The sequence below is a fragment of the Rhinoderma darwinii genome, chromosome 3, assembly GCF_050947455.1.
Source record: "Rhinoderma darwinii isolate aRhiDar2 chromosome 3, aRhiDar2.hap1, whole genome shotgun sequence".
Taxonomy (NCBI): domain Eukaryota; kingdom Metazoa; phylum Chordata; class Amphibia; order Anura; family Rhinodermatidae; genus Rhinoderma; species Rhinoderma darwinii.
Window position 1 is genome coordinate 261,203,669 of NC_134689.1, and position 12,066 is coordinate 261,215,734.

Genomic DNA, 12,066 nt, shown 5'->3' on the forward strand with positions numbered 1-12,066 from the left:
GCAAGTTTATTTTATTATTCAGGTTAATAGGATATCAATATGAATACACGTTTGCATGTATTTTCTACTGACGTGACGTGAATCTTTGGTGTAAAAGTGGCCGGTTAGCTCAGTTGGTTAGAGCGTGGTGCTAATAACGCCAAGGTCACGGGTTCGATCCCCGTATGGGCCAATGACGCTCACTTTTGTTACATGCTTGTTACAGAGCTGAATAGTTGATAATATTGAAAAAAGGTCCATCAAATTCAACCTATAAACCTGCTGTGTTGATCCAGAGGAAGGCAAAAACTGTCTTGGAGTGCATTCCAATGTTGTCACTAGGGGAAAAATTCCTCCCTTACTCCAAATATGGCTATTAGAATAAATTCCTGGATCAAAGTTCCATCTCCAGAATCTGGAACAAATATGATGAAATTTTATATTTTTCAAAAAAACACTTTTCAATGTGGCAGAGAGTTCAATCGTCGAACTGCTCTTACAGTAAAGAATCCCCGTCTGTGATGAGGTCCTTTAATTACCTTGCTTTCCCTTCTTTGCACGCATTCTAGTTCAGCAATGTCCTTCTCATACACAGGTGCTTAAAACTGTACACAATATTCCATGTATGGTCTAACCGGTGATTTATAGAAATGCAGAGTTTGTTGCATGAAATCATCTTAGAGGTTCAATTTCAACCTTAAGGACAAAAATAATATCTTGATTTTGCCTCTTTGTATTCCGATAGTCATAACTTTATTATTTTTCCGTCCTCATAGTCATATAAGGGCTTGTTTTTAGCGAGACAAGTTCTTGTTTTTAATGGCAGCATTTAATGTACCATATAATGTACTGAAGAAAACTCTTTGTGGGGTGGAATGGAAAACACAAAAGCAATTTGTCCAATGCTTTTTGAGTAGTAAAAATTGCAAGTTTATTTTATTATTCAGGTTAATAGGATATCAATATGAATACACGTTTGCATGTATTTTCTACTGACGTGACGTGAATCTTTTGTGTAAAAGTGGCCGATTAGCTCAGTTGGTTAGAGCGTGGTGCTAATAACGCCAAGGTCACGGGTTTCTATCCCCGTATGGGCCATGAAAGCTCACTTTTGTTACATGCTTGTTACAGAGTTGAATAGTTGATAATATTGAAAAAAGGTCCATCAAATTCAACCTATAAACCTGCCGTGTTGATCCAGAGGAAGGCAAAAACTGTCTTGGAGTGCATTCCAATGTTGTCATTAGGGGAAAAATTCCTCCCTTACTCCAAATATGGCTATTAGAATAAATTCCTGGATCAAAGTTCCATCTCCAGAATCTGGTACAAATATGATGACATTTTATATTTTTCAAAAAAACACTTTTCAATGTAGCAGAGAGTTCAATCGTCTAACTGCTCTTACAGTAAAGAATCCCCGTCTGTGATGAGGTCCTTTAATTACCTTGCTTTCCCTTCTTTGCACGCATTCTAGTTCAGCAATGTCCTTCTCATACACAGGTGCTTAAAACTGTACACAATATTCCATGTATGGTCTAACCGGTGATTTATAGAAATGCAGAGTTTGTTGCATGAAATCATCTTAGAGGTCCAATTTCAACCTTAACCCTTTAACGCTCCATGACCTACTATTAGGTCATGCTAACTGTAGCGTTCGCGCTCAGTGACCTAATAGTAGGTCATGGAGTAAACACGGCGCCGTTCGCGCGGGGCGCGTTCATGAGCTGTGATAGCTGCTGTTTCCGACAGCAGACCATCACTGCTCAATGTGCCGGGACCGATCGCGGAGCTCCCCGCCGATTAACCCCTCAGAAGCCGCGTTCAATAGCGATCGCGGCTTCTTAGGGGTTAATCCGCCATCGCCGGCCTGCTACACGATAGCGGCCGGCGATGGTGACTATGGCAACCGGACACCAAACAATGGCGTCCGGCTATGCCATAGACGGAAGCCTAGTGGGTCCTGACAACGTCAGGACCCACTATGCTTGCTGTCAGTGAGTAGCTGACAGTTCAAATACACTGCACTACGCATGTAGTGCAGTGTATTAGAATAGCGATCAGGGCCTCCTGCCCTCAAGTCCCCTAGTGGGATAAAGTAATACAGTAAAAAAAAAGTTAAAAAAAGATGTGTAAAAATAAGAAAATAAAAGTTTTAAAAGTAATAAAAGTAAAAGTCCCACTTTTTCCCTTATCAGTCCTTTATTATTAATAAAAATATATAAACAAACAAATAAACTATACATAATTGGTATCGCCGCGTCCGTAACGGCCTGAACTACAAAATTATTTTGTTATTTATCCCGCACGGTGAACGCCGTAAAAAAAAATATTCATAAACCGTACCACAATCACAATTGTTTGGTCACTTCACCTCCCAAAAAATTGAATAAAAAGAGATCAAAAAGTCGCATGTACCGAAAAATGGTACTGATGGAAACTACAGTTCGTTACGCAAAAAATAAGTCCTCGCACGGCTTTATTGATTTAAAAATAAAAACGTTCTGGCTCTTAGAATATGATAACACAAAAAGTAAATGATTGTTTACAAAACGTATTTTATTGCGCAAACGCCATAAGACATAAAAAAAAACTATAAACATCTGCTATCGCCATAATCGTATCGCCCCGCAGAATAAAGTGAATAAGACATTTATAGCGCACGGTGCACGCAGTAAAAAAAAAAAGAATAAAAAAACAATAGTAGAATTGCTGTTTATTAGTCACCACGCCACCTAAAAATAGAATAAAAACTGATCAAAAAGCCGCATGCACCCCAAGAAAACTACAATGTATTCCTCAAGGGGTCTAGTTTCCAAAATGGGGTCACTTTTGGGGGGTTTCCAATGTTTTGGCACCACAAGATCTCTTCAAACCGGACATGGTGCCTAATAAAAAAGAGGGCTCAAAATCCACTAGGTGCTCCTTTGCTTCGGAGGCCGGTGCTTCAGTCCATTACCGCACTAGGGCCACATGTGGGATATTTCTCAAAACTGCAGAATCTGGGCAATACGTATTGAGTTGCGTTTCTCTGATAAATCCTTTTGTGTTATAAAAAAAATGATATAAAGAGGATTTTCTGACAAAAAAAAAAAGTTAATTTCACCTCTGCTTTGCTCTAAATTTCTGTGAAACACCTAAAGGGTTCATAAACTTTCTAATTGCTGTTGTGAATACTTTGAGGGGGCAATACTTCGCTTCTCACATTATACTGATAATGAGCCGTGCCCACCCCGAGATGACCCCAGTTTTGACCGTTTGTATAAACGGAGACCCCTATTAGACCGTTTCAGTGCCCGGTTTTCCCGAGCATTCACCCCCGAGAAGTGTATTTCTATTGATGAGTCCCTGGTACATTTTAAAGGGAGGGTTCAATTCCGCGAGTACCTGCCGGGTAAGAGGGCAAGGTATGGCGTGAAGATGTATAAGCTGTGCGAGAGTGCATCAGGGTATACCTACAGATTTAGGATATATGAAGGAAAGGCCACCCCCAAACCAGACTGCATCCTGGACTACAATAGGTACATGGGAGGTGTGGACTTGTAAGATCAAGTCCTGAAGCCCTACAGCGCCATGCGGTGTGGTATAAGAAGCTGGCCGGGCACATCATACAGATGGCTTTGTACAATGCGTACGTGCTACGTGGATGTGCAGGCCAGAGAGGAACTTTCCTGGAATTTCAAGATCTAATCTTTAGGGACCAGGAAGGGGGGGCACCCAGTACTTCTGGAAGCGAGGCCACACGCATCATACCAGGGCAACACTTTCCAGGAGAAGTTCCCAAAACCGGTGGAAAGGGAAAGAGTCAAAAGAGGTGCAGAGTCTGCTATAAGAGGGGGATAAGGAAGAACACAATATACCAATGTGACACGTGTCCCGAAAAACCAGGGCTCTGTATAAAAGATTGTTTTAAAATGTATCATACATCCCTTGATTTTTAATTTACCCTGATGCACTCCGCACAGCTTATCCCCCTCATCTTTCCCTTCTGAGCCCTGCCGTATGCCCAGGCAGCTGATAACAGCCACATGTAGGGTATTGCCGTACCCAGGAGAACCCACATTACAATTTAAGGGGTGTATATCTCCGGTGGCGCATGCTGGGTACACTATATTGGACACTGAAATGGCATATATATATATAAAATTGCAAATCTCACACTGCACCATCTGCTGCGCATTATCTTTTACACAGTACCTGTGGGGTCAAAATGCTCACTACACCTCTAGATGAATATCTTAAGGGGTGCAGTTTTTAAAATGGGGTCACTTCTCAGGGGTTTCAACTGTACTGGTACCTCAGGGGCTTCTGCATACATGACTTAGCACCAGAAAAGCTCCAGTAGGCCAAATGGTGGTCCTTCCCTTCTAAGCCCTGCCGTGTGCCCAGGCACCTGATAACAGCCACATGTACGGTATTGCCGTACCCAGGAGAACCCACATTACAGTTTATGGGGTGTATGTCTCCGGTGGCGCATGCTGGGTACACTATATTGGACACTGAAATGGCATATATATATATATAAAATTGCAAATCTCACACTGCACCATCTGCTGCGCATTATCTTTTACACAGTACCTGTGGGGTCAAAATGCTCACTACACCTCTAGATGAATATCTTAAGGGGTGTAGTTTTTAAAATGGGGTCACTTCTCGGGGGTTTCAACTGTACTGGTACCTCAGGGGCTTCTGCATACATGACTTAGCACCAGAAAAGCTCCAGTAGGCCAAATGGTGGTCCTTTCCTTCCGAGCCCTCCCATGGGCCAAAACGGCAGTTTATCACCACAAATGGGGTATTGCCGCACTAAGGACAAATTGGGCAACAAAATGGGGTATGTTGTTCCCTGTGAAAATAAGAAATTTTGGTCAAAAATGACATCTTATTGGAAAAAATATCATTTTTTTCATTTCACAGCCCAATTCAAATAGGTGCTGTGAAAAAACTGTGCGGTCAAAATGATAACAAAAACCATAAATGAATTCCTTGAGGGGTGTAGTTTCCAAAATGGGGTCACTTCTGGTGGGTTTCCATTGCTTTGATACCTCTGGGGCTCTGCAAATGCGACATGGCACCCGAAAACCTATCCAGCAAAATCTGGACTCCAACAAACACATAGCGCTCCTTTCCGTCTGAGCCCTCCCATGGGCCCAAACGGCAGTTTATCACCACAAATGGGGTAATTCCGCACTAAGGACAAATTGGGCAACAAAATGGGGTATGTTGTTCCCTGTGAAAATAAGAAATTTTGATCAAAAATGACATCTTATTGGAAAAAATATCATTTTTTTCATTTCACAGCCCAATTCAAATAGGTGCTGTGAAAAAACTGTGCGGTCAAAATGATAACAAAAACCATAAATGAATTCCTTGAGGGGTGTAGTTTCCAAAATGGGGTCTCTTCTGGTGGGTTTCCATTGCTTTGATACCTCTGGGGCTCTGCAAATGCGACATGGCACCCGAAAACCAATCCAGCAAAATCTGGACTCCAACAAACACATAGCGCTCCTTTCCGTCTGAGCCCTCCCATGGGCCCAAACGGCAGTTTATCACCACAAATGGGGTATTGCCGCACTAAGGACAAATTGGGCAACAAAATGGGGTATGTTGTTCCCTGTGAAAATAAGAAATTTTGATCAAAAATGACATCTTATTGGAAAAAATATCATTTTTTTCATTTCACAGCCCAATTCAAATAGGTGCTGTGAAAAAACTGTGCGGTCAAAATGATAACAAAAACCATAAATTAATTCCTTGAGGGGTGTAATTTCCAAAATGGGGTCACTTCTGGTGGGTTTCCATTGTTTTGATACCTCAACACCTCTTCAAACCTGGCATGCTGCCTAAAATATATTCTAATAAAAAAGAGGCCTCAAAATGCACTAGGTGCTTCTTTGCTTCTAGGGCTTGTGTTTTAGTCCACGAGCGCAGTAGGGCACATGTGGGACATTTCTAAAAACTGCAGTATCTGGACAATACATAGTTAGTAGTATTTCTCTGTTAAAACCTTCTCTGTTACAGAAAAAAATTTAATAAAATTGAAATTCAGCAGAAAAAATGAAATTTGCAAATTTCATTTCCACTTTGCTTTAATTCCTGTGAAATGCCTGAAGGGTTAAAAAACTTTCTAAATGCTGTTTTGAATACTTTGAGGGGTCTAGTTTTTAAAATGGGGTGTTTTATGGGGGTTTCTAATACATAGGCCCCTCAAAGCCACTTCAGAACTCAAGAGGTACCTTCAAAAAAAGGCTTTTGAAATTTTCTTAAGAATATGAGAAATTGCTGTTTATGTTCTAAGCCTTGTAACGTCCAAGAAAAATAAAAGAATGTTCAAAAAACGATGCCAATCTAAAGTAGACATATGGGAAATGTGAACTAGTAACTATTTTGGGTGGTATAACCGTCTGTTTTTCAAGCAGATGCATTTAAATTCTGAAAAATGCTATTTTTTGAAAATTTTCTCTAAATTTTGCAATTTTTCACAAATAAAGACTGAATATATCAACCAAATTTTACCACGAACATGAAGCCCAAAGTGTCACGAGAAAACAATCTCAGAATCGCTTGGATAGGTTTAAGCATTCCGACGTTATTACCACATAAAGTGAAATATGTCAGATTTGAAAAATGGGCTCTGAGCCTTAAGGCCCAAACTAGGCTGCGTCCTTAAGGGGTTAAGGACCAAAATAATATCTTGATTTTGCCTCTTTGTATTCCGATAGTCATAACTTTATTATTTTTCCGTCCTCATAGTCATATAAGGGCTTGTTTTTAGCGAGACAAGTTCTTGTTTTTAATGGCAGCATTTAATGTACCATATAATATACTGAAGAAAACTCTTTGTGGGGTGGAATGGAAAACACAAAAGCAATTTGTCCAATGCTTTTTGAGTAGTAAAAATTGCAAGTTTATTTTATTATTCAGGTTAATAGGATATCAATATGAATACACGTTTGCATGTATTTTCTACTGACGTGACGTGAATCTTTGGTGTAAAAGTGGCCGGTTAGCTCAGTTGGTTAGAGCGTGGTGCTAATAACGCCAAGGTCACGGGTTCGATCCCCGTATGGGCCATGGAAGCTCACTTTTGTTACAGAGTTGAATAGTTGATAATATTGAAAAAAGGTCCATCAAATTCAACCTATAAACCTGCCGTGTTTATCCAGAGGAAGGCAAAAACTGTCTTGGAGTGCATTCCAATGTTGTCGTTAGGGGAAAAATTCCTCCCTTACTCCAAATATGGCTATTAGAATAAATTCCTGGATCAAAGTTCCATCTCCAGAATCTGGTACAAATATGATGAAATTTTATATTTTTCAAAAAAACACTTTTCAATGTGGCAGAGAGTTCAATCGTCGAACTGCTCTTACAGTAAAGAATCCCCGTCTGTGATGAGGTCCTTTAATTACCTTGCTTTCCCTTCTTTGCACGCATTCTAGTTCAGCAATGTCCTTCTCATACACAGGTGCTCAAAACTGTACACAATATTCCATGTATGGTCTAACCGGTGATTTATAGAAATGCAGAGTTTGTTGCATGAAATCATCTTAGAGGTCCAATTTCAACCTTAAGGACAAAAATAATATCTTGATTTTGCCTCTTTGTATTCCGATAGTCATAACTTTATTATTTTTCCGTCCTCATAGTCATATAAGGGCTTGTTTTTAGCGAGCCAAGTTCTTGTTTTTAATGGCAGCATTTAATGTACCATATAATGTACTGAAAGAAAACTCTTTGTGGGGTGGAATGGAAAACACAAAAGCAATTTGTCCAATGCTTTTTGAGTAGTAAAAATTGCAAGTTTATTTTATTATTCAGGTTAATAGGATATCAATATGAATACACGTTTTGCATGTATTTTCTACTGACGTGACGTGAATCTTTGGTGTAAAAGTGGCCGGTTAGCTCAGTTGGTTAGAGCGTGGTGCTAATAACGCCAAGGTCACGGGTACGGGCCATGGAAGCTCACTTTTGTTACATGCTTGTTACAGAGTTGGATAGTTGATAATATTGAAAAAAGGTCCATCAAATTCAACCTATAAACCTGCCGTGTTGATCCAGAGGAAGGCAAAAACTGTCTTGGAGTGCATTCCAATGTTGTCATTAGGGGAAAAATTCCTCCCTTACTCCAAATATGGCTATTAGAATAAATTCCTGGATCAAAGTTCCATCTCCAGAATCTGGTACAAATATGATGAAATTTTATATTTTTCAAAAAAACACTTTTCAATGTGGCAGAGTTCAATCGTCGAACTGCTCTTACAGTAAAGAATCCCCGTCTGTGATGAGGTCCTTTAATTACCTTGCTTTCCCTTCTTTGCACGCATTCTAGTTCAGCAATGTCCTTCTCATACACAGGTGCTCAAAACTGTACACAATATTCCATGTATGATCTAACCGGTGATTTATAGAAATGCAGAGTTTGTTGCATGAAATCATCTTAGAGGTCCAATTTCAACCTTAAGGACAAAAATAATATCTTGATTTTGCCTCTTTGTATTCCGATAGTCATAACTTTATTATTTTTCCGTCCTCATAGTCATATAAGGGCTTGTTTTTAGCGAGACAAGTTCTTGTTTTTAATGGCAGCATTTAATGTACCCTATAATGTACTGAAAGAAAACTCTTTGTGGGGTGGAATGGAAAACACAAAAGCAATTTGTCCAATGCTTTTTGAGTAGTAAAAATTGCAAGTTTATTTTATTATTCAGGTTAATAGGATATCAATATGAATACACGTTTGCATGTATTTTCTACTGACGTGACGTGAATCTTTGGTGTAAAAGTGGCCGGTTAGCTCAGTTGGTTAGAGCGTGGTGCTAATAACGCCAAGGTCACGGGTTCGATCCCCGTACGGGCCATGTAAGCTCACTTTTGTTACATGCTTTTGTTACAGAGTTGAATAGTTGATATTATTGAAAAAAGGTCCATCAAATTCAACCTATAAACCTGCCGTGTTGATCCAGAGGAAGGCAAAAACTGTCTTGGAGTGCATTCCAATGTTGTCATTAGGGGAAAAAGTCCTCGCTTACTTCAAATATGGCTATTAGAATAAATTCCTGGATCAAAGTTCCATCTCCAGAATCTGGTACAAATATGATGACATTTTATATTTTTCAAAAAAACACTTTTCAATGTGGCAGAGAGTTCAATCGTCGAACTGCTCTTACAGTAAACAATCCCCGTCTGTGATGAGGTCCTTTAATTACCTTGCTTTCCCTTCTTTGCACGCATTCTAGTTCAGCAACGTCCTTCTCATACACAGGTGCTCAAAACTGTACACAATATTCCATGTATGATCTAACCGGTGATTTATAGAAATGCAGAGTTTGTTGCATGAAATCATCTTAGAGGTCCAATTTCAACCTTAAGGACAAAAATAATATCTTGATTTTGCCTCTTTGTATTCCGATAGTCATAACTTTATTATTTTTCCGTCCTCATAGTCATATAAGGGCTTGTTTTTAGCGAGACAAGTTCTTGTTTTTAATGGCAGCATTTAATGTACCCTATAATGTACTGAAAGAAAACTCTTTGTGGGGTGGAATGGAAAACACAAAAGCAATTTGTCCAATGCTTTTTGAGTAGTAAAAATTGCAAGTTTATTTTATTATTCAGGTTAATAGGATATCAATATGAATACACGTTTGCATGTATTTTCTACTGACGTGACGTGAATCTTTGGTGTAAAAGTGGCCGGTTAGCTCAGTTGGTTAGAGCGTGTTGCTAATAACACCAAGGTCACGGGTTCGATCCCCGTACGGGCTATGGAAGCTCACTTTTGTTACATGCTTGTTACAGAGTTGAATAGTTGATAATATTGAAAAAAGGTCCATCAAATTCAACCTATAAACCTGCCGTGTTGATCCAGAGGAAGGCAAAAACTGTCTTGGAGTGCATTCCAATGTTGTCATTAGGGGAAAAATTCCTCCCTTACTCCAAATATGGCTATTAGAATAAATTCCTGGATCAAAGTTCCATCTCCAGAATCTGGTACAAATATGATGAAATTTTATATTTTTCAAAAAAACACTTTTCAATGTGGCAGAGTTCAATCGTCGAACTGCTCTTACAGTAAAGAATCCCCGTCTGTGATGAGGTCCTTTAATTACCTTGCTTTCCCTTCTTTGCACGCATTCTAGTTCAGCAATGTCCTTCTCATACACAGGTGCTCAAAACTGTACACAATATTCCATGTATGATCTAACCGGTGATTTATAGAAATGCAGAGTTTGTTGCATGAAATCATCTTAGAGGTCCAATTTCAACCTTAAGGACAAAAATAATATCTTGATTTTGCCTCTTTGTATTCCGATAGTCATAACTTTATTATTTTTCCGTCCTCATAGTCATATAAGGGCTTGTTTTTAGCGAGACAAGTTCTTGTTTTTAATGGCAGCATTTAATGTACCCTATAATGTACTGAAAGAAAACTCTTTGTGGGGTGGAATGGAAAACACAAAAGCAATTTGTCCAATGCTTTTTGAGTAGTAAAAATTGCAAGTTTATTTTATTATTCAGGTTAATAGGATATCAATATGAATACACGTTTGCATGTATTTTCTACTGACGTGACGTGAATCTTTGGTGTAAAAGTGGCCGGTTAGCTCAGTTGGTTAGAGCGTGTTGCTAATAACACCAAGGTCACGGGTTCGATCCCCGTACGGGCTATGGAAGCTCACTTTTGTTACATGCTTGTTACAGAGTTGAATAGTTGATAATATTGAAAAAAGGTCCATCAAATTCAACCTATAAACCTGCCGTGTTGATCCAGAGGAAGGCAAAAACTGTCTTGGAGTGCATTCCAATGTTGTCATTAGGGGAAAAATTCCTCCCTTACTCCAAATATGGCTATTAGAATAAATTCCTGGATCAAAGTTCCATCTCCAGAATCTGGTACAAATATGATGAAATTTTATATTTTTCAAAAAAACACTTTTCAATGTGGCAGAGTTCAATCGTCGAACTGCTCTTACAGTAAAGAATCCCCGTCTGTGATGAGGTCCTTTAATTACCTTGCTTTCCCTTCTTTGCACGCATTCTAGTTCAGCAATGTCCTTCTCATACACAGGTGCTCAAAACTGTACACAATATTCCATGTATGATCTAACCGGTGATTTATAGAAATGCAGAGTTTGTTGCATGAAATCATCTTAGAGGTCCAATTTCAACCTTAAGGACAAAAATAATATCTTGATTTTGCCTCTTTGTATTCCGATAGTCATAACTTTATTATTTTTCCGTCCTCATAGTCATATAAGGGCTTGTTTTTAGCGAGACAAGTTCTTGTTTTTAATGGCAGCATTTAATGTACCCTATAATGTACTGAAAGAAAACTCTTTGTGGGGTGGAATGGAAAACACAAAAGCAATTTGTCCAATGCTTTTTGAGTAGTAAAAATTGCAAGTTTATTTTATTATTCAGGTTAATAGGATATCAATATGAATACACGTTTGCATGTATTTTCTACTGACGTGACGTGAATCTTTGGTGTAAAAGTGGCCGGTTAGCTCAGTTGGTTAGAGCGTGGTGCTAATAACGCCAAGGTCACGGGTTCGATCCCCGTACGGGCCATGTAAGCTCACTTTTGTTACATGCTTTTGTTACAGAGTTGAATAGTTGATATTATTGAAAAAAGGTCCATCAAATTCAACCTATAAACCTGCCGTGTTGATCCAGAGGAAGGCAAAAACTGTCTTGGAGTGCATTCCAATGTTGTCATTAGGGGAAAAAGTCCTCGCTTACTTCAAATATGGCTATTAGAATAAATTCCTGGATCAAAGTTCCATCTCCAGAATCTGGTACAAATATGATGACATTTTATATTTTTCAAAAAAACACTTTTCAATGTGGCAGAGAGTTCAATCGTCGAACTGCTCTTACAGTAAACAATCCCCGTCTGTGATGAGGTCCTTTAATTACCTTGCTTTCCCTTCTTTGCACGCATTCTAGTTCAGCAACGTCCTTCTCATACACAGGTGCTCAAAACTGTACACAATATTCCATGTATGATCTAACCGGTGATTTATAGAAATGCAGAGTTTGTTGCATGAAATCATCTTAGAGGTCCAATTTCAACCTTAAGGACAA

At 39.1% G+C, this 12,066-nt stretch overlaps 4 non-coding genes across 4 annotated transcripts; all 4 read left to right on the forward strand.

Annotated features, from left to right (window-relative positions):
- Positions 1-98: 98 nt before the first annotated feature.
- Positions 99-172, forward strand: TRNAI-AAU (transfer RNA isoleucine (anticodon AAU)). The gene has a single exon. It is a non-coding gene; the product is annotated as a tRNA-Ile (tRNA).
- A 6,804-nt stretch (positions 173-6,976) lies between these two features.
- On the forward strand, positions 6,977-7,050 carry TRNAI-AAU (transfer RNA isoleucine (anticodon AAU)). Its single transcript has one exon. It is a non-coding gene; the product is annotated as a tRNA-Ile (tRNA).
- Positions 7,051-8,763: 1,713 nt separating this feature from the next.
- Positions 8,764-8,837, forward strand: TRNAI-AAU (transfer RNA isoleucine (anticodon AAU)). The gene has a single exon. It is a non-coding gene; the product is annotated as a tRNA-Ile (tRNA).
- Positions 8,838-11,476: 2,639 nt separating this feature from the next.
- Positions 11,477-11,550, forward strand: TRNAI-AAU (transfer RNA isoleucine (anticodon AAU)). Its single transcript has one exon. It is a non-coding gene; the product is annotated as a tRNA-Ile (tRNA).
- Positions 11,551-12,066: the final 516 nt, after the last annotated feature.